The sequence below is a fragment of the Macaca fascicularis genome, chromosome 17 (genome assembly GCF_037993035.2).
Source record: "Macaca fascicularis isolate 582-1 chromosome 17, T2T-MFA8v1.1".
Classification (NCBI taxonomy): Eukaryota; Metazoa; Chordata; class Mammalia; order Primates; family Cercopithecidae; genus Macaca; species Macaca fascicularis.
In genome coordinates this window covers 69,198,937-69,222,192 of record NC_088391.1, presented here as the reverse complement: position 1 = coordinate 69,222,192, position 23,256 = coordinate 69,198,937, and the positions used below count along the sequence as shown (strand labels likewise).

Here is a 23,256-nt window from a genome sequence, read left to right as displayed (position 1 = left end):
AGAAGACAATACTGGAAAGACTGGTACAAGGTGGTGGACAGCTTTCATTGACACATTTTTCAGACATTCTTTAACAGATGACAGGAAGCCGTTGAAGGTAGCACAAAGTTGCATTAAGTTCAGGTTTTAGAGTCATGCAGAGTTGGATCTAATTCCAGTTCCCTCACATCTACCCACTCATTATTTAATCCATTCATTCAATCTATATTTTTGATAACCTATTGTGTGCCAGGCACCTTGTTAGGTGCTGAGGACTCAATGAATGACAATCATAGCTCTTGCCCTCATGGAATTTATAGACTATGATATACATAAATTGCCTATTGTTTATTATGTACATATGCTACACATATAATAAACATTAGTCTACATGGAGTTTACAGCCAACTACATGTATTATAGACCTTTCAGAGCTTCAATTTCCTGTATTAAAGATAGGACCTATTATATAATACTTTTTGTGAGAATTGGCAATAATGCCTGTAACATATCTGGAACACATATGCTCAATTAAGTGTGGCCCTGTAGAAAAGGAATATGTTGAAAAGCTTTTTAAAAAAAATTCTGTTGAAGAAAACTTTTCAACATACACCTTTTCTACAGGGCCACAGAAAAATTCTGTTGGAACGCCTGTAATCCCAGCACTTTGGGAGGCCGAGGTGGGTGGATCACGAGGTCAAGAGATTGAGACCATCCTGCTAAAATGGTAAAACCCCATTGCTACTAAAAATACAAAAATTAACTGGGCATGGTGGTGTGCACCTGTAGTCCCAGCTACTCGGGAGGCTGAGGCAAGAGAATTGCTTGAACCCGGGAGAGAGAGGGTGCAGTGAGCCCTGAGATCGCACCACTGCACTCCAGCCTATATGACAGAGCGAGACTCCGTCTCAAAACAAAAACAAAAACAAAAACAAAAACAAGAAAACAAGAAAAAAAAATTCTGTTGAAAATGGCTGTCAATATTCGGTAATGATGTAAAAACATATTACCTTTTATTTTCCTGTTTGGAATGGGAGAGGAGAGGTAAATGTGCATCATCAAGAGGACATACGCTTATGAAATGTTTAGTACCTGCTTAATATCTACATAGCTCTCCCCAAATCCCACAACCATCAAGAGGAGAAAAGCCTATAGATAATAGGATTCCACCTAAAGCCAAATTAGTGGTTCCTTGAGGGCATTTTGCAAACTTCTCAATGTGTTTGCCTTAAAATAACTTGTTTATATACCTATTTCCCATGTTAAAATGAGGGTTTGTTGTGAGAAAGATTGTATATTTCTAACCCCAATGCTTGGATTAATAAATGTTTCATTAATTAAAAAAAATAAAAACTCTTCTTGTAGCTTTTTACCAAGTACTAAAATTCCTTTTAAATTTGTGCTGGCACTATGTCTCTCATAGACACAATGAGCAGGTTTTCTGCACAGTTTTTGTGAACACAGAGTGTACAAGAACTACATCTTTGTTGTTTTAAACTATTGAGATTTCTGAGATGTTTCCATAGCATAATGTCGTCTACCCTAATTTTATATTATAATTGGAAATTTTCCAAAGATTTTGAGATTTAGAAATGCTAAATATTTAAGTGTTTCCTGCCAATCTATCCAAAATATTTTTCTGAGATTATCTAAAAGATATCTGCTTTAAAGTGCTAATTCATGCAAAAGAGTATTGTATAATGTAAGTTGTCAAAATGGGATACGTTAACAAAAATTCATTTTTCACTTTTTATTTTTAACCAGGTTAGCTATTGGAGTTGCATGTATGCAACTATGCATATATACTCTCTGTCTCATTCATTATAAATTGTTAAAAATGTTTCCAGCCTAATAAAAAACATAGCATTTCAAAAACAGTTAAAATTATAAAAAAAAATTAAGTTATGCTAGCAAATGTAGGTATTTAACGGTAGCTCTCCTTCAAGAGTAATCTATAGAAAACCTAGAGGTAATTGACTCAGAAAAGGGAACTGGTGGTATTAAGCCTACCCTATTCTTTGCTCTTTTGACATTACTTTTTTTCTTCAGTTCAAGACAAAATTCATAAAACAAAATTTTTGTCCAAATATGAGTGGTTCATTTTTCTAACAGCCTAGAAGGGATGATCTCCTAAAGCAAAAAATAATTTTAGAAAATGCAAACTCTTATTTCCTCAGTGGTCACATCTGTGTTTCTCTCTCTTCTATTCCAGAACATTCCTCTTCGTCTCTGGATTTTAATCACACAGCCCTAGCACAGAGCTTGGTCTAGGGTGAGCACCTGACCGAGATGGACCAGTCACAGAACCTCCTTCCTGCTGAGATGAAGCTGTTACACAGGGGTGAAGGAAAAATGAGAAGTAGAGAAGGGATTGATAATATTCAAGTCGCTGATGCCTGGGTTGCTGTTTCATGCCTATTGTTCTGGCAGTTTCATTGTAAGAGCCAATATATTCCGTGTTTTGCCTAATTTAATTTTAGTCATGGCAGCAACACTTGACAATCAAGGCAGTCTCACATCCTAACTAGCACAACTACACAGTTTTAAAATTGACTTTTCTGTCACCCACTTATTTCACTCAATCAAAAAATTAGATGAATAAAGTGAAGCTGGTGGAATTAGACCAGTGAAATTAGCACATGTCAGAAACATCTGGAGTTTGATTATAAACACAGATTGCCAGAACCCTACCTATCTAATGAGTTTCTGATTCAAGGTCTGTGATCGGGGGAGGAGGGCTGAGAATTTACATTTCTAATAAGTTCTCAGGTATCGATGGCCCAGACTCCACATTTTGAGAACCACTAAATTTTATTAAAGTTATGATATAACACTATGCTGTCTTCCCAAAATGTAATTCCTGGAGCTCCATGCAATAATACATAACAGGTTTTACCGCATAAAAAAAGAGGAACATTATTCAGGATACTGGATTAAATTATAACATAAAAAGACAATGTCACTGTAGGACCCCTCCAAACCTTTAGTATACTACTATGCAAATCTTTAAGAGGTGGAATATAGTATGAAATGTTTCCCAAACTTGTCTGACTTTGGAAACCCACTCTTTTATTGCAAAGTATGTCTTAGAACTAGTGTTCTATAGATTGTATAGAAAATACTCTGAAACATAGATTTTAAGAAAGCAAATGTTTCTTAGGAACCAGTAAGGAAAGAACTTCTGAAACAGAAGTTGGAAACTGATACTGTCAAAAACTGTAGCTAAACAATGTGTTAAAAGACACATGCTAAGTTAGATGATTACTTATATATGCATATGTATAAAACTAAAGAAATTGAATTTCATAAAATGCAGGCAGTGGCATGTACAAATTTTTAAATATAAAGCTGGACACTTTACCATTGTATTATTATTCTTCCTTTCTTCTTTTAAATGACAACAGCTAGACAATTTCCAATCATTTCCAGCTTTAGTTGTACTTCTCTCTGGATAAAGGACAGGAAGCCTTTGAATTGAATCAAGAGCTTGGTTATTAGTGACACTCATAATCTGTTGTGTAGCACAGAAACACTGGAAGCATAGCAATGACCCATGCAGGAGCAAGGGCTGCCACTCTTCAATAGCTCAATTCCCCTCAACAGTAAGTAGGAGCTGAGTTTAGCGCAGATGAAATCAACAGGTTGTAGAAAGAAAACAACAACAACAACTAAAATTTCCATTAAATCCAGTTTACCTCTCTGGACCGGGCTGCAGATAAAACAGCTAAAATAGATGTCTGGTTGTAAAAGTCTTTAAGAAAAAGAATTGTTTTAAATTAAAACATTCTTAAGGCCCTGATCTTTAAATTGTTTAATAGTATTTTCAATAGACATTTTTGTATCTTAGATGTTAATAAGATGTTATAAGCTATGTTCCCTTCTCTTATATTGATTTAAAGAACAATAATGAACCACATATAGAATTTTCCTCTCTTTCAATCAATGTACATATTGAAAGACTTCTCCTGGGTAAAGTGTAAGGTAAGAAACTTCCTAAGGAATTCGAAGTCTGTGGACAGAGAAACTAAATCACATCACGTAACAATTAAGTTGACCAAAAAATAAAAATAAAAAAAGAGTCTTATGAATTTTGTTCTGGGGAAATCTGAGTATTTAAGATGTGGCTGAGAGAGCCTAGAGCCCTAGAGAGCACAGAAAGTCCCAGAGGGAGTCCAGTAAACCCCAGAAGCATTTGAACTTGCAACTTTTTCTTCTCATCAAAAGTGAAATAACTGTTCTCTCAGACAAGTCATGGGACAAGGTTTCATTACAAGCCATGAAGGTTTATATATACGGATTCATACCTTACATGATGTTCTGATGGTGAATCTCTAAATATTAGAAGCATCCTTAAAACTCGTTGTGCTTACCCAGAGGCTCTAGCAAGTAGAACCATCCATAAATCAAAGGAATATGCAAATTATAAAAAAGGTGAAAATTCAGCAGTTCAGTGGATTTGATGAACATTTCAAACTAGTTTTTAAACATTAAAGGTTCAATACGATGGAAAAAAGCTAACACAAGAAATTTAATTCTTTACTGATAATATTTACTTGTCAATACTTTTCCCTGCAGTGGAATTTTATCTACAAATGTGTACATTTTGAAACAATAGCTAAGATAAATTTGTAGAAATTTAACATAGAAATTTAGACATAATGATCATTTTAGAGCAAAGTTACATTTTTATGTATAGTTGCTAATGATACTTTCCCAGAACGGTGGGATAAAAAGGGAATTAGGTACCTTTGGAAAACCCTACGACAATATTAAAAAAAAAAAAAAGTGGGCTAAAATACCCAAATCTACCTACTGTGGATTCCATTTTGTCACTTGTAAAAAGAAGTAATTGGCCTAGAAGAATCCTAAGGGCCCTTATGTCACTAAGAAGTTATGCAGTAGTAATTATTCTAAAAAAATTACTGGAGTAATTATGGTAGTAATTTTTTTCATCAAAATAAATTGCAGATAATTCCACCTCAATTAGGGTAGGTCATTTCAAAATTTGGAACCTATGGTCTTAGAAACAGAGTCAATCACTGTGGATTTAAACAAAACACAGACGGGGTTACAGCATCCAAATACATCTTATCTATCGATATTCATTTATTTCTAATAGTCCTATTTTATTATTTATAACCTATTGACCATGTCATAGTCTCTAAAGTAAAATAAGATTATTTTTGAAATACATGTATTAAGTGAACTATAACAGAATTAAAAACATTATATAGTGAAATAATAGGGAGTCACAGTTCTTAAAAGATATATAAATTGAGACTTCAGTGGGACACAGTATGATAATTACCAGAATAAATGTAGGACTAAATCAAATCTCTTGTCTCATCAGAAAGTACATGGTACTACAAAGACAGGAAGTAGTTACTGAACTGAATTGCTTTACGTGATTATTTCAGGTGGTAGTGAAGTGGTAGACACCATAAAGTCATTAACACTAGATCTTGCCAGAGATGACAAAATAATTTAAGATGCCACACTTCCCACCTCCAGGGCCTTCAAGGGAGGTGGGAGGACAAACAAACAAAAACAAGCAAATATTTCGCTCTGAGTCCATATGTAAGCATATCTGTACATGCAGGCATATATAAGTAATGCCTCCCAGCAAGAAGACTGCAAGCCTGTGTGCCCAGTCGTGGAAAACCGAGCTCATATTTTCAAAACGAAGACATACTGGGCAGCAGCAGGAGGCCTGACAGAGAAGCAGCACCACTTTAAAAACTGGAGGCACACGTGCTGTTGTCTCCTCCACAGAAGGACGGTTCAAGCAAGAGAATACGGGGTGGGATAGAAAACTTTGCAAAAGTCACATAATCAATGGGCAAGCACCTCTCTACCCCTGGGTATGAGCACCTCCAAGGAATGGAAGCACAGACAGGAGACAGGAGCCCCCTGAATATTCTAGGTCCTAGAGTCCAAGGGCTTCCCTTTTCTTCTCTATTTTCCATCATCAGAACAGAAGAATTTTGTAATTAGATGTGGATATTGAGCTTTAAACATTATCCCCATCTTTATCCTCTGATGGAAATGTAATTCCCACTCACTTTATTTTAATGACGTCTTTGATTTTTCAGAGAATGGAAAAGTTAGAACCTTTAACTTTTGACTAAAAGAATTATCTAGCCAAAACCACTTTGCTTTGTTTTGCTTTACTTTACTTTACTTTACTTTACCTTTACAGGTGAGGGCACTGATATCAAGAAAAGAAACTTTCCAGAGCCCTTTCTCCAGTTTCTTTCCTCAAAGTCAATGCTCTGTGATCTGTATCACTTTATTAAGATATCTTATCATACATATGCTTCATTAAAAATTAAAAACTACTTGTTGCCACCAATATGAGATTGTATACTCCAAGATTTTTTTTAGAATTGATATCCCTCTCTTTTAGGTCTTAACAACCTAAGTTACCTAGTATATAAAATTTAAGAGACCAGAGAGGGGATCTTATCCTAATAATCTTGAGGACACACTGATTTCCTTTGATATCTACTCACTGCAAGGGATGAAAAGTGGCTTAAACTTGGCCAAGGCAGAAGGCAGATGGACAAAGAACTTTTGGGGCTTTGGGTATAGCCTTTAGATTGATTGTTCAATCAGGAATATAGTTCCAACACTGTCCCCACAAAGATCTATAAAATATTTATTCTATGTTATATTCTTTCTTAAAGTTACAATAAAAAGAGGTCTCTTACACAATGCCCAGAGTCCACAGGTGACAGTGGTTGAGGAAGAAGCCGGACTCAGTGTAAAAGTGAAGCTGAAACTCAGAGCAGGCATTGCAGGTTCGCATAAAAAATCAGAGCAACACTATAAGGAAATATGTAGCCCAAGGTTATGAGACATCAGTGATTCATTTATCAAGAAAAAAGGAAAAAAATAGAAATATCTCATTGAATATTATCGGTCTCAAATTTTGCAATAGATTTATGACTTTATTTTAGTAAAGAGGGTAATAACAATGTCAGTTATGATGCCATATTTTATATGTGTAAGTATGCCTATAGTTAATAGAATTCATCAGGCAGTGGGTTTGGGTACTATTTAAAACATGGGTCAGAGGGGCATTAATTCTATTCAAAGTGTCCATCTGTTGCTGCCCAACTTGCACGGAGGGTTGCATAGCAACCCATAGTACTGCATGGATATGGTTGGCCTCCCCCTGTTGCTTTTGTTTGCCCTCTGAGAGAGTTGCCCTTGATGGAGAAACAGTAGGTGTTCTTTTATTTATATATTTATTTATTTTTTTGGCTGGAGCCTGGCCTGGTGAGTGGGGGCTCATTATAGCCTGCTGAGCTAGATAGCATTGTGAGGCAATATCTGACATATGAATGTAATTTATCTTCCTGGCATGATTCTTCATCCCAAACTGATCCCCAAATTCCTAGGACTGTGGAAGTACAGCAATTAAAAAGAAAATATCAGGACCTTTTACTGGTATACACAGGAAAAACACACAACAGAGAAGGCGGAGAGAAGGGTTTGGAAGTTTGACTCCATTTTGTGGCACTTAATCAAAGTTATAATATTCAATTTCAGCATATTTCTGAGCATCTGGTTTTTTTCAAATCTATATACCATGAAATTAGTTAAATGAAAAGATTACTTAGGAAATCAGATGTTCTTAAAGACCTCCTTGCAACTTGTATCAGTTCTAAATACAGTACTTACATTTTCTTGAACATTATTACATGTTTCTAATACTCAGTAAAATTTGCAATGAATCTAAGCATCTGTAATCTTACATAAAATAAGCATTCACTTGGCTTACATTATTGCCAGTATCGGCTGTAATTTCAAGGTGGACCAAACAGCTCCTGTCTCCTCCTTGGACATCATGTATATGACTATGGGCCACTGATACCTAAGTCTTAAGAGATCATCAAGATTCAAAACTATTAATAAAGTGCTCTTGAATAAAGAAAATATTTTGAAAGAACTGATAACAGCGTATTTCTAGAGAAACTGTTACAGTGCACTAGTAGAAGACTGTAATCAGGACACCAGAATATTTTCTGTTTGTCAGTTACTATAACTCAACTTAGCTGTTTATACTGTTTTTCATGGCACAGTTTGAGAGATGCTTTTAAAAAAATCTCTGACGCATCTATTTCATCTTTAAACAATTTTAACATCTAATTCTTTCAGTTAATAATGTTTAAGCTAACTTTTAATAAAGATCTGACTGCCAAGGCAACCTTGAGCACACTTCCAATGTATTTTCTGGAGGAGGTAGCTAATATGAATAATTTTCTCACCTTCATTGTTATTAAAACTCTAGTTTGCAGATGCTGGATTTCTTAGTCATATAGTCTCTGTATGACCAGAATTGCTTGTTTTCCTATGTGTCAGAGAAATTGCAAAGGCCTTGAGCAGAGACAGATCTCTGATGCGGGGCTGGCTCACAATCAGATATCAGGTGAATTCCAGTATATATCTTCATTGACTTTTGGTTAGGTGGTCATATAATTCATTCTCTACACTTAGTCCCTTTTGAGAATGAATGTGGGTCTAAACACACAGAAGACCAGAACAACTGATGTAAACAAAGACATTTTTGGGAACCAGACATAAGGCCATACTAAATGTAGGGGAGAAGTCAGGGATACAGTTGCACAAGTAGGCACCAAGAAATGTCACATGTGAAAGTAGAAACTAGGGGGAAAATGTCATATGGTCTGTTAGCAAGAGCCTAGGGTTTCAACTTGTCAGCCTAAGTTCAAATTCTGACTGTGTCATTAACTACCTTTGTGACTTTGATGAAAACATTAAGTTACTCTGAGATTCAGTGTATTCATCTGCAAAATGTGGTCATTGTACCTGTCTCTAAGTTGTGAAAATTAAATGAAAACATCTAATTGTAGGTGCTTAGTACAGAGCCTGCTTGTGATAATTCCTTTAAATATAATAGTTACATTTCTAATTATTTATCTAAGTCTATACACATGACTTAGTCACATTTAGAGATATAAGCAAGAGTGAAGTACTGGAATGGCTTTACTAAGTCGAACCCTCTTCTTGGTCCCTTGAGCATCTTTAATGGGTCTTTGGAACATGTGACATCTTTCTTCCAGTGGAGAGTGCTGCTCTTAAAGACACCACTTATTCACAATCACTCATCTAACAATAACACAGTGTGAATAAGACGAAACAAAGAAGAATTCAGAAAGTATTCTCTTCATAACTCAGAGTCATTCTTACATTACTTAAACTCTTCCAGACTAAAATTATTCACCTTTAAAATGGAAAGAGCAGTTTATACCTACATACAGTTATGTGAGGATTAAATAAAATAACGCATTAAAGCAAACTGCACAAGGCTTAGATGTGGACATATTCATTAAATGGTAGCAGTAGTACCAGAAAACAAAGAGTAGCAATGAAGCTTATTTTTTTAACCTATTAACTTTCATCAGCTTCTGACTCTACTTGTAGTTTTCTCACATTTGTTGGTAGAATTACCTCACAGAAAAATGTTCCCTCCAGAGAACACTATTTTAAAAAAAAAATTGTAAAGTGAACACAATATAGTGAAAAAAATCCTAAAACATTATCTATTTAATTTATTCCACTGTTTGTTAGGACTGTAACTGAGCTATTGGAGAAAGGTAGCTAATAACTACAATACTGAGTATTTCAAAAGACTGATATTTAATAGTAAAATGTGAAACTCTATGGAACTTAAAAGAGAAACTTATACATTAATTTTTCTCAGTATTATGCAATTTTCCCATATACTTCAAAAATATGCTTTAGACGTTATATTAAATATACCTCGCATATTTTTAAATTTCTAAATTTTAATTGATTTATTCTAAAATTTATTCAAGAACTTGAAAGACTCTCTTTTTTTCTCAACAATATGATTACTTACTGTTGGATACTAAATATATTCAATTAACCTCATATCCGTATATCTAAAACTTCAAAACCTTCCGCTCATGTGATACAGAATACAGCAAAATCATGGAAATTTGTTTTCAATAGTATAAAAATGTTTATTTTCTAATTAGTAAAGTATTACATGTTCAGTGTAGAAAACTTGAAAAATAGGAAATTAAAGATTACTCCACCATACAAAAATGATATACTTTTATATGAAAAATTGAAATTATAACTGTTTATTCTTTATACATATGCTGCTCTACTTCATTTAACAATATTATCAAGATCTCTGCAGGGATGAGGCTGGGGAGCAACCTCTTTACCCCTTACTCACCCACAGAAGGAGAATTAAGAAGGAACGACATTCCTGTCTGGTGAGTTTGCCAAGAATTTGACATTCACTATGCTGCATTAACCAGAAGCAGTAGCACTGCACTCAAAAAGCAATGCATTTCTCTCCTTATTTTTATCTCTTTTTCCTAATTACAAATATGTGTACATATATGGGTTTAAACATCATTTAAACCATATCCACCCTGTATTACCATTGCAAAAAGACCCCAACACCTGATTTTAATTGGGCATGCTTCTCTTATTAACTACTTTCTATTACCCACATTACAGAAATAGGATTAGACCAGGAAAACTTGTTTAATTTAACCCAAAGCATGCCCCAGCAGGGGGCTGAGTTGGTGAAAGACAGGAATAATTTCATTCTAAAGATTAACTGGTAGGGTAAGCCCCACATGTGTAGTGTACTCCTAGCTCCTAATTACAGACCAACACTCTCCCTGAGGTAGTTACCTCACCCAACTCCGGCCGGCAGTGGGAACTTGCCTAGGTTCATTTGTCTGGCAAAATGCTAGCTATTCATTTGTCTACTAAAATGGTGCTGTAGAGGAAGTATAATGGTTTCTTAATTTAGGAAATAGATTTTAAAAAACACAAACATTTTATGAAAGTGGTGATTATCATGGGACAAAGTTTTGTTAAACAATGGATGGTTAAAATAGTCATTCCTCTCCATTTATCTAACTTTTTTTTTTTTTTTTTTTTTTTTTTGAGACTAGGTCTCACTCTCTTGCTCAGGCTGGAGTGCAGTGGAGCCATTACAGCTCACTGAAGCCTTGATCTTCTGGGCTCAGGTGATCCTCTCACCTTAGCCTCACCAGAAGAAGGTGTGCACCACTACAACCGGCTAATTTTTTGTATTTTTTGTAGAAATGGGTTTCACCATGTTGACCAGGCTGGTCTTGAACTCCTGGTTCAAGTGATTCTCTCATCTTGGCCTCCCAAAGTGCTGGCATAACAGGCATGAGCCACCACACCTGGCTGTGTACCTAAGTTTTAGTGAAGGTTTAGTATATGCAGACAAAGGGCTAAGCAAAATAGCATGTCTCTTCAATTAATCCTCTTAAAAGTCTCTTTTATTATACATGATCTACATATAGGGAAATGGAGCTTAGTAACTTGTCCAGGGTCTCAAAATTAATACACAATATTAGTGATTTTAACCCAGGAAGTTCAACTCCAGAGTTCTAGCTTTTAAACTGTTTCATTCTACTGCCTTCTTGTGCTAGGGCCAGCATTTAGATGACTGTTTATTCTGGCATTGATCTTTTCATAGCCTGTGACATAGATGTTATGGGGTGAAAATTACATTGATGATCAACTTATGATCTGGCTAACTGGGTTGTCTACCTAGGCATTCATAAAGAAAGGCTGATCTAAGCTCAAACACATTTTCTTAACCACAGGATATATTTTTGCTTTATTAATTGCTGAGAACAGATGAAGCATTTCACATAAATCTGGGTTGTTTTGTGTAGTGATGTGTAGAAGATCCAAGCAGAAAATCCAATCAACATCATTTTAATGGCAGAGAATGAAATAGTGGCACAGGAGTGTAGGAATATCCTGTTTAGCTAATGTACAATATGTATGTATGTATGTAGCATGTGTTTTTCTGCCTTTCTGCTTTTAATGTTTCTGATTTTATCAGTAGTTTTCAGCAATTTGACCATAAGATGCCTTGGTGTGTTTTTCTGTGTTTCTTCTGCTTGGGATTTGTGGAGCTTCTTGGAACTCTGCCTTTATAGTTTCTATTAAACTCAGACAGAGAAAGGGAGACTCTTTGAAGATTTCTTTCTCTTTTTCTTCCTTCCTCTCTCTTGGTTATTCTGTTCTGCAAGTTCTAGATGCACTGACCTCCTCAAAAGCCCACCTATCTCTCTCTCTAAATAAGACTACAAAGCTATTTATTACAGTCTGGAAACTGTCTTTGGTAGTAAGCTGGGCAATTATTGCACTCGCCTGGTTAATATGTCATAGCAGGGACCAAGAAACACATTTAGGAGTAATGTGGAGAATTCTAGATTGGAATAGAGATCTATAAGGATGGATAGAAGGGAACTTCTTCACACAATATTGACCTCTGACTCAGAGTTCAATGTTCCGAAAAGAACACTTGTCTGGTAGTTTATTAGAATGACTCTGTGAAGCTTGGACATTATTATAGTTTATTATAAACAAGTTTATTAAAAACAAGTTGAAGTTTTTGTGGTTCAGTGCTCTTAGATACGTAAGGACAGCATCTCTGTAATATTGCATAAATGAAGTCAAGATAAAAGGTATAAACTAAGGTATAGAAGAACTCAAAGGGTAAAAGGCTCAATAAGGTAGAAATATTAATGTAAACAGACTATATAAGAACTGAAAAATCTACAGCCTGGTAAGTTTACTGAGCACTAAAGACATTTCCTCCACTAAGACCATAAGAATTGTACAGGAGAAAGTAGGTAGATATTAACTTCTTTGAACAACACCATGGTGGCTAACCCTGTAAAGTCAGGTTGACTGTGGAAGATGAAGCCTAATATAAATAGAGATCATGGGATTCTGGAATTGCAGAAATCATGCAGTAGCACTTAAAAGTCAGAGAAAAGGTATGTATATATATAAGCCCCTATTCTGTATTTTATATATATATAAAAAATATATATTACTATATATAATTATATATAGTATATGTATTACTATATATAATATAAAAATATATATATTACTATATATTATATATATTACTCTTTCTATATATATATATATAACTCTCTCTATATATATATATATAAAAAACTATATTAAGCATGAAGGCCAGAATGACCTGAAGGGTGCTTTCACTCAAAGGAATCCGTGGCATAGCTAAGGGATTATACAGAATCTAGAGGCAAAATAGTGAACAGGGACCAGAGGTTTTCTCAAACTATGTAACTTTAAAAAAATGAGAACTAGCTAACAGAATTCCAATATCAACCACTAGTGTGGAAAACCATGGTCTTTTGTTAATTTTCCAAATTTAAGCAAGTTTCCAGATCCAATGCTCATTGATTGAAGGGAAAACATGGTTCCTTTGTATAAACACCTTGCAACACCTTTGTAGGTATACACATTGAATATTCTGCTTCTTCCTCAAATTGCTGACCTAACATCATGTATCATAATAACTATACACTTGGAAAGAACAATATTTAAATTTTTAATCAACAGTTATATTTTAACCAACAACACCTTGGTCTGAGTTGATACCAAGGGACCTGAAATGCCACTGTGATCTTCTGGTCAGAGTAGGGGCTTACAGAGGACAAATTTTAAAGTTTTGATTTAAGCTAACAATGGGGACAATGAGTCATGAAACTCACCCTTTGGTTAATTCCTGAATTCCTAAATATACAATTTTGATACATAGACCTACAAGCTGGAAAGAATTGCCCTGACCAGTGGAATAAGGGCCGCTATGATTAAAAAAAAAAAGTCAAGTGAAAGACATGAAAGTTTCTGCTCCTAGTCAAAATAGATAATCAGAAGAAAAACTGAATCCTGTGAGGAAATACAGAGGAGCATTTCCTTAATAGGCTTAAAAGATTTGAGTAGTGGTCCTTTATGATATTGTCATTCAATTCATATAGCCACCACACAAAACAGATGTATTGTGATGGATGAAAATGGACTATCATAAATTTAAAGGTAAAGCAGCTGTGGTACTAGATCAACACAGCCAATGACACTTGGTTTGCAGATGTTAATCTGGCAAATGCATTTTTTTTTGAGCCCCATCAATAGGGAGACAAAGAAGTTCACTTTTACGTGGCAAAGATGATAGTACACATTTACTTTCTTGATCCAGACCTACTGTTCAGCTTTCTGTCAAAATTTGGTTTTCAGGAACATTAGATATCTTGAATTCCTCAGAACATCATATAGATCCACTATACTACTGGCAGAATGCTATTTGAACATGGTGAGTAGAAAGTGGTAAGTATCTTAAGGTCCTAGTACGACACATACTTGGCAGAAGTTGAAGATAAACTTGACAAAGATTCAGGGCCCTGTCACACAAGTTGAAGTTTTTGTGGTTCAGTGGTCTTAGATATGTAAGGACAGCATCTCTGTAATGTGAAATACATATTTGGTCTTCATCCCCATTTCCTGGCACACAGTTCCTAAAACCCTTAGAATCTCCAGATTGATGAGTGTCTTTGTATGCTAATGAGGTGGCTGGTAGCTGAGGGCTCCTAGAAAACATCATAGTAGGGGCTGGCCACCAGAAAACCCAACACTTTTAGCCCCACATGCCAATCTCTGGAAGGGAGAGAGGGGCTGAAGGCTGAGAGATCACTGATAGACAATGATGTAATCAGTCATGCCTATGTAATGAAACTTTCATATCAACTGAAAAGGGCAGAGTTCAGGAGAACTTCCAGATAGCTAAACACAGGGAGGGTCTTGCAGAGTGGTGCAGGGGAGGGGGCATGGAAGCTCCATACCCGTTCTCATATGCCATGCTTTATGCTTCTCTTACAACTGGCTGGATACTCATCTGAATCCTTTGTAATATACTTTAAAATAAGTGGGTGTAAGTGTAAGTAAAGTGTTTCCCTGAGTTCTGTGAGCTGCTCTAGCAAATTATTCAAACCTGAGGAGGGAGTCACAAGAGCCTGCATTTTGCAGCTGGTCTGTCAGAAGTACAGGTCACAACGTGGGACTTGCAATTGGTATCTGATGTGGGGAGTGTGAGTCTTGTGGAACCGAATCCTCAATCTGTGAGATCTAACACTACGTACAGGAAAATAGTGTCAGAATTGAATTACAGCACATCCAGCTGGTGTCTGCTGAAGAAGTACTTGGTGTATGGGGAAATAATCCTCACACATCTGGTGTCAGAAGTGTGGTGTTGAGTGGTTTGTGAGAGTTGGAGAAACACTTTTTTGCTATCCCTAGTAGTCTCTAATATAAATCTTCTGATAAGGAAAAATAGAACATTTGTTGAATTCTTTGGAGTTTGGAGGTAGCAAAGAATACCTTTGTTAATGCGAATCCAATTGATTTATTCAGAAAATACTCAGCAAGAGAGGTTTCTGCAGTGAGTCAGACTATGACCTAAGGTTCCACATACACATACTCTATGACCCTGAAGTTTTGATGGCAGTAGAGATGCTTCTGATAGGTTAAAATGCTGTGTGGAGTATCTGATAACCCTCAATAGGAGGGTAACAATGCAAATACCTCAGTTTCTGGAGCAAGACTATACCTTCTGAATCACAGAAATTCTCACTGTTTGAGAAACAGCTCCTGGTACACTATCGAGTACTTGATCCTGACACACCAATGAAATATGAAGCCCTGATATGCAATGAGGTGAAGTTCTGACAAATGGAAATTGAAAAGTGGCAGATAAAATTATTATCCCCTTCTCTTCTAAACAGGCTATCTTTGGATTCAGTTTTTCTTGTTATTTCTCAGAAGACAATCTTGTGAGATGAAGTGACAGTTAGTTGTACTGGATGACTCAGTAGCATCCTCACTTTAGTCTTCCTTCTGTCCTGTGTCGCTTCCCTTTTTCCTCACACCTAATTTTCCATGATAACATTTTCAGTAAATTTGTAGCCCACAAACATTGCCTCGGTTTCTGCTTTCTGGAAAGACCAAGAAAGGGTCTTCTGCTTAAGACCCTTCAGTGGTTAAGCCCGTTGTTTCAGCTCTATCTTTCTAATCACCTCTCTCAACACTTCTGGCCTTGCAGTTTATACCCTAATGATATCAAATTGCTTTTGCTTCCCTATAGAAATCAGGCTGTTTCATACCTTTAGACCTTGACTTATGATCTTTACTTGGTCAAGAATGCCATCTTTCTTTCATTCCCTTTTATCATGTAGTAATCAACTCAGAGGTCATTGCCTTCTGCATTTCTTTCTCAGGTTAAGAGGTGTGAGATGTAATGATCTGTCATTTGTCTTAGAGGAGATTGTCTGACACACCCCATGCCACTGGTACACTAAAAACCTCACCAGTGTAGCAGGACACTGAATCTTCATGATACTTACCTCCTATGTTCCAACAGGCATGCGTCATACGAGGGCTTTACGATAAACTGGACAGCCATTAGGAGACAATATGAGGTAGAGTGGATCAACTATGAGAAAATGTGAAGGATATTTTGAAGCTATTTGTTAAGTGTCTGGACCCTTGAACTTAGACTGTTGACTGAACTAAGGAAAATCCGGACTGCACCCCCCACCCCACCCCACACACATTTTGGACAAGAAGAAAAAGAACTCACTTTGGAGGCGGTAATATTTAAGAATATGTGCTCTACTTTTGGATGAAGAGAGGAGAAATCCTGCAAGTGCAGATTTCTGATCCAAAATTTGAAAACGTGGAGAATGTTATGCAACAAAGAAATCAACTTAACATTTTACAAACTAAATGAAGTCTGTTAATTACAGCTCAGGCTATTTAGATTTGGTTCAAGAGTCATCACATTTACAGTAAACTTCACCTTTCACTTGGGGTAGAATAAACTGATTCTCCCTTTAGTTCAAATATGTTTGAGTGCTTTATCTTTGCTATGTGCTATGCAAGGAACTTAGAGTACAGAGAAGAATCACACAAGCTCTTTGCCATCAGGGAGCTTCTAGTCTAATCTGAGGCATAGCTCAGTCCCACTGATCACGGTTGGAGAGCTATGAGAGAGGTATGCCAGGGCACTATGGGAGACTAGCAACAAGGCTGTCCAGTGCGCACGAGCAGGGGAGGCTTCCTTATGACCCTTGCACTCTAAAGTACAGCAAGACAGAAACATTATGAATGAGGACAAAGACTCTGTCTGTAGCAAGTAGGATCCATAACAATGAATACTGGGTATGTATGTGAGTATTCTACTGCAAAGAACTGCCAGATTTTGAGGAAAAGTGGGGCCATTTAATATCATTGTTAGTGGTCTTTTTCTTTCATAACATTTGTGCTCTATTCTGCTCTTTTCTAACTCCGTAAAAGACTTCTGGGTATGTTGAAGTTGTTTCTAATTCCTATCTAGTTTTGTTTTCCATACACTTGGTCAATTTTTTCTAGCATAAAAAATAGTTCTTTCCAGCTGTGATCTTAAGAAGTAGCCTCTTCCATTTGTGTCTTATGGGTAAGCCAACATTTCAAATTCAGCAGTTGAAGTAAAACTTCTACAACTTTTTCTCCTTCAGAAAACATCTTCTTCCTTTCTCACTGCTAACTCTGTTTGTTTAAAGTCCTAACTATGGATTCTCATGTGCTATCGTACGTAGCAAGCAGGAGGGGGAAATCTCCACCCACCTGGATTCATGCCATTTTAGTCCTTTTCTCCCAGACTGAATGGACAATTATTTAGACTTCTTTGAATTCCGCTTGATGTTGAATGAGGTCGTTTATTTCACAGTCCTGGAGGTTCACACATCTAAAATTGAACAGTTCATATAGTTGGAGAATGGTACGTGATTGTAGTCTGAGCATGAAGTACATTTGGGTGGCATATATGTCAACTGAATGCAGATAGCAATAAGCATGTGTGTTCTGAAGACAAATGAGCAAATTTGTCTCCTTACTTCCTGTGGAACATAGAGCCTCCTTTGTCTTGGGTTGTCTTCCAGTAAACAAAGAAGTAACTTGGCCACATAGAGCTCACATTTTATTTATTTATTTCCCCCCTGTGGTGTTTTCAGACCAAGCTGCCCTACATGAAGGAATCATGTCTACATATTAGCAAGGCCAGACTATTGCTTGGGAAGTTCTCTTTTGACCCCTGCAACAGATTAATTGTTTGCCATAAGGAAGTCTCTTAACCTCATGGCATTTCCCTTTATGCTCTCCAAGTGGAGGATAATAATTCTGGAAATGAAAAGTGACTTGATATTCACAAATAGGAAGCATCCTTTCAATGTTTTTGTACACATGGGTTTCTTGTTACAAGAATAGTACTATTTTAATCAACCTAAAATAATCCAGGAGGGTTCTAGAACACTGCTGTCTGGATAATAAACCAATTTTTCAGTGGGTCATTATTTTGTAAAAAAATATTGAAGTAAAAAATATTTTACTTCATCTGATAAGAGATGTTCATTATCCATGGGAATATTTTGATTGCCATGCAGGAATTGGTAGATAAATAAAAAGTACACACATACTAACTTAGTAGTTTAAAGGCCTCTTACTAGGTGTGAGCTGAAAGAAGTATAATGAAAAACAAAATAAAATAAAAAATATGTAAAAATAAAGCTTTTACCATTCATTTTGGTGTAAATAGAATTTATTTTATAAAGGAAAATCTTACAAAGACTAAGTGACCTCTGGAACTTCAAATTTTATTTGTGTTTCATGATAATCTCACCTCTTCAAGAAAAAAATACAATATCTACTAAGTCATTAGCACAATATAAAGCCCCTTTTATTAAATATAAACCAGAGAGAAAATATCTAATATGACCTCCTTATGTTGACACTAGTTACATTTTTAAAACATGCATATACTCTAATATTATTGAGAAAAATCATTGAAGAATATGTTTATAAACTAAAACGAAAATTGTAGTGCATTAAAAGAAAATGAAAGAATCACCCCTCTTTCCCACTAATCTAGCCACATTGAAGCTATTTCAGTTAGCCAACAGCATTGATTCAATATCCACTAGTGCAGAGCACCGCATATGTTCTTTGAGTTCAATCAAAATAAAACATATAACTTCTGCCTTTAAAGACCTTTCTTTCTAATAAGTCTCCATTAACACAGAAGCAGTGAAGCACATTCAGAATCCACAGAGATTGTACTAAGATTTACACAATCAATAGACAGGGGCGTTTAAAGAATGGGCAGCAGAGGAGAGTCCAAAATGCAGTCAGTAGTGCTAGTTTTGATCTCATCAAAGTATCACACCCCATCAACTTTTCTGGCTTCATAGCATATAATAGTACAACCTCTGTGGATAATCAGAGTCAAGGACAGCTGTGAGCATAAACAGCAGCAATGAGGACCATCAGATGGTCATATGGATGTGTTTATTGTTCCTGCCCTTGGGAAGCCCAGAGGAGCTGCCTATTTGGCCTCTGTGGGTAGAAGATCAAGAACCAGAGCGAACAGAGACACTTCCTTGTGGTGCTTTGACAGGAGGCAGAAGACAGTCTGCCTATTTCTACACTCCCAGTCTGGGGAAAGGGGAGGCTCTGTGGGTCTGTGATGACTTCCTGCCTTAGTGATCGTCCTCTCTGGGAAACTCTAACACAAAGACCCGAGTTCCAGTAAGCAAGGAAAGAAAACTAACAATCCATTCAAGGAAAAGCCATCAGAACAACAGAACTCGTGCCAGGCCAATAGAGCAGTTAAAGACTTGACAACTTGGGTAAGAAATCAATAAGAACTCTTTAGGAAATTCAAGCACAGCACTTGTGAGGCTTTGTGGAAATAAGTAATTTAATACACGAATCAAAAGAGATAGGGAGAAGTGGCCCAGAATATCAAGGGGTTCAACTATATCCAAACACGGAGGGAAAGAACATGAAGAAATGAGAATGAGGGGAAAGATAATATTTTAAGAAGTCTAAGAGACCAAACATGCAAGTAAGAGAACTTCTACAAGGCAATGTAAGAACTGGGACAAAAGAGGAATGATTAAAGCCATGATAGAGAAAATGTTCTGTAAATTAAATAACAAATCCCTGTAGTCTCTTGGCAGATTGAGAAGAAAAGATACACATGTAGGAAAAAAAATTTTAGAAAATATTTCTGAACCCTAAGGAGAAAGGGATAGTCTTAAAATTTCCAAGTGAAACAAGTTACAATGAAAAAGAAACTGACAGACATTGAGCTTCATCAGCAACACCTGAGGGTAGAAGACAGTGAAATGACACCATCACACTACAGAGGAATTTCATTGCAAGCCACTATATCAAAATTGATTATAAATTCACTTTAAATAAATACGGTATTGGCAAAAAAAACAGATAAACATTTGTAGAAGAGCCTAGAAATTTTAAAAATAACCCTACCTTCATAGGACATTTTAATATCTGACAAAGGTAGAAGTTTAGTTTGTTGAGAATGTTGTGATGACACAACTGGCTACTGGTTTAAAAAGAATATAAAATTGGGTGCAGCACACCAACATGACACAGGTATACATATGTAACAAACCTGCACGTTGTGCACATGTACCCTAGAACTTAAAGTATAATAAAAAATAGAAAAATAAAAAATAAAAATAAAGAAATAAAAAAATTATAGAATTGTATAGTAAAATAACGTAAAATTGTTCCATTATCCTATGCTCTATTCAAAACTAAATTCCAGGTGAATAAAAACACTATTTTTTAAATTATGAACAAAATACTTACAATTCAGATGACAGGTAGTATTATTAGTATTCATAATAAAACTAACTGGAAATAAAGTGAATGTCCATCAATAGGGGAATTATATGAAAATGTATGGCTCTTATTGCAAGAATGATTATAAAGTCATTAAACATAAGTTAGAGTCATGCTAATTAACTCAAAGAGATTTTTGCTGGTCATAGAGTAAAAACAAGGAAATAAGAAACAAGTTTATACCTTCATGCTTATAGAAATTTAAAAAGACTGATTACATGTATTATTCGAAGGCATGTAGGAAAAGGTTTGGGTGTTTGAAATTTCAAGTGTTATACTTTATTTAAAGTGTCTGGATTGAATTGAATTCAACTAAATAGAATTCAATTCAGTCATAAAGAAACAAATGCAAGTTCCCACTCTTTTTGTCTTAGACTCTATTTTACAAACAAAAGAATTAAATAGAAATAAATAACTATAGGCTACATTTAGAAAGTTTATAAAGGTGGTGTGAACTTTTGAATATAATCTTTTTGGGTTACTCATGTTCTCTTGTTCAAAAATACATGGGATATCACATTGTCCTTGTTACAGCTTTCTCAAGTATATGAATAGGTAACATTAAAAATTGTGCTTCAAGAGTGTATGGCATGGTTAAAGCCTCCTAACTTTAGAGCACCTTAGATATTAGTCTTGTGAGCATTGTATCTACCTGTGCCAGCATTATAGACATATTGTATCCATAAAATGATATCTCTTTATTTTTAAATTTGGTTTTGTTTGAGTATTAGTCAGAAAAAATAAGGTAATGCTGCGGTAACAAAATAACCCAGCAATCTCAATAGCTCATTAAATGTAAAGTTTATTTCTTAATCCTACTGCATGTTCATCAAGGGTCTGCTTCAAGTAGTCACTCAAGAACTCTGGTTTTTGCAAGTTCCACCATATTCATTGAACACACAGCCTCTTCATGTCATGGAACACCCAACTGCTTCATGGAAAGGTGCCACGAAGATACTTTTTCTTTTGGCAGGGGACAAGGATTTTGGATGCTTCCTCATTGGTAATTAAATTCTTTGACCTGTTTGTTCACAACTTATTGAGTAGGACTAGTTAATTTATACCTGACTGAGGGGCTGTGAAAGAGAACTTCCCAGATGCTCAGAGGAGGTATAACTAGAATTGGCTGGTCCCTTATGTTCTCTATCAAAGTATATTTTGAGGATCTAGGGTTGTAATTGTGTTTTGTTTTGTTAAACTATAAGTCTAAGTCAGATGGTAGTAGTGGTAAAGGAGGCTACAAAAATTAATTTATTCAATAAAAAATTCTATAAAAGGAATTTAGATACCTGCTAAGGTGGCTAAAAAGTAAGGAAATGGAAGATTTCATGGTGGCAGCTAAAGAAGAATTGGATGCTATTTACAGTAACAAATAAGGTATGGAATTAGGTTATAAAAACAATGTGTAGGAATTGCAAAGAAAGGACAAAAGGCAGCTAATAAAGATAAAGGAAGCAGACGAGGCTGCTATCAAAGTGATGCAGCATAATATGACATTTCAAAATAGTACAGTGGAGAAGAAAAGCGCTGAATATGATTTGATTGCTCAGACTGACATTAAGCAACTGTGGCTGCTGCTGAGTCCTCATGTTTACGGCAAACCTCCAGTACAGTATGTACTATAATTTGGCATAACATGTTTTAAGATTTAGCTTGAAGTCAGGCAGTTAGCTACAGCCCTGAATTCTGAATAAGATATTAGTTTGTTTTTACTTGAAGTATTGAGATCTTCCTGAAATTCTTTTTTCTCTAAAAATATCACAGTTACAAAAGCATGACAAGAGAGTTCACATACTCTTTGAATTAACTTTAACAAATGCCATATTTTCATTTTTTAAAACAGGTATCTTCAGGCACTTCACGCTATACCCTGTTATGCATTCAACGTGCATGACCAAGAATTACCCAATGAACTCTGTCTGTAAACAGCAAAAGCCAAGAGCAGATTTCTCAGGAAAACCAGACTCTAATGGTAGATATCACCTCATTGACTATAAAGTTAGATACTGTAATATAATCCAAAACTTTAAAATACATGTTTGACTTGCCACCTGCTATTAACTTATTTTCCTTATAATGGATGGTTGGTCCTCCTTCTACTATATGATGTATTTGTATTTGTACTATATGATGTATATGATTAAATTGCATTTAATATATTGCTTGTCATCTACATCACAGAAAATTTAATAAACACTTATGTAAACCTGCTGTTATAATCACTCTCTAAAAAAAGAAACAGTTCGTTAAGTCCACTTTAAAATTAAATTTGAGAATTCATCTTAACTCATTATTATGGACAAATATATGTGAATGGTGACATTTTAATGCAGTCATTTGAACATATTTTCTTAAATTGATGAATGATTGCCAAAAGCAAATTTTCTGAAAAGTAATATTTTAGACAAAGGGCCAAAAGCTGATTTCAGTCATTGGAGTGAATAATTTCCTTTTTAAACCTCTTGACATCTGAACTACAATCATTTTCTGGCCCCCCAACATAAAAGATGGTTAAAAATTTATAGGGAAAAAATATTAAAAAATGAGAACATTCTGAGTCACTAACTCAGATTCTACAATCCGAGTTAGTGATTCAGAATGTTCTCATTTTATAAGATTTTCTTGAAAATTATATGTTTTCAAGGTCCTACCAGT

At 35.5% G+C, this 23,256-nt stretch overlaps 1 protein-coding gene across 1 annotated transcript in view; it reads right to left on the bottom strand.

The window, feature by feature from the left end:
* LOC102133231 (uncharacterized) overlaps positions 1 to 23,256 on the bottom strand; it is a 360,266-nt gene that overhangs the window by 73,130 nt on the left and 263,880 nt on the right. The gene's annotated exons all lie outside the window — the stretch shown is intronic.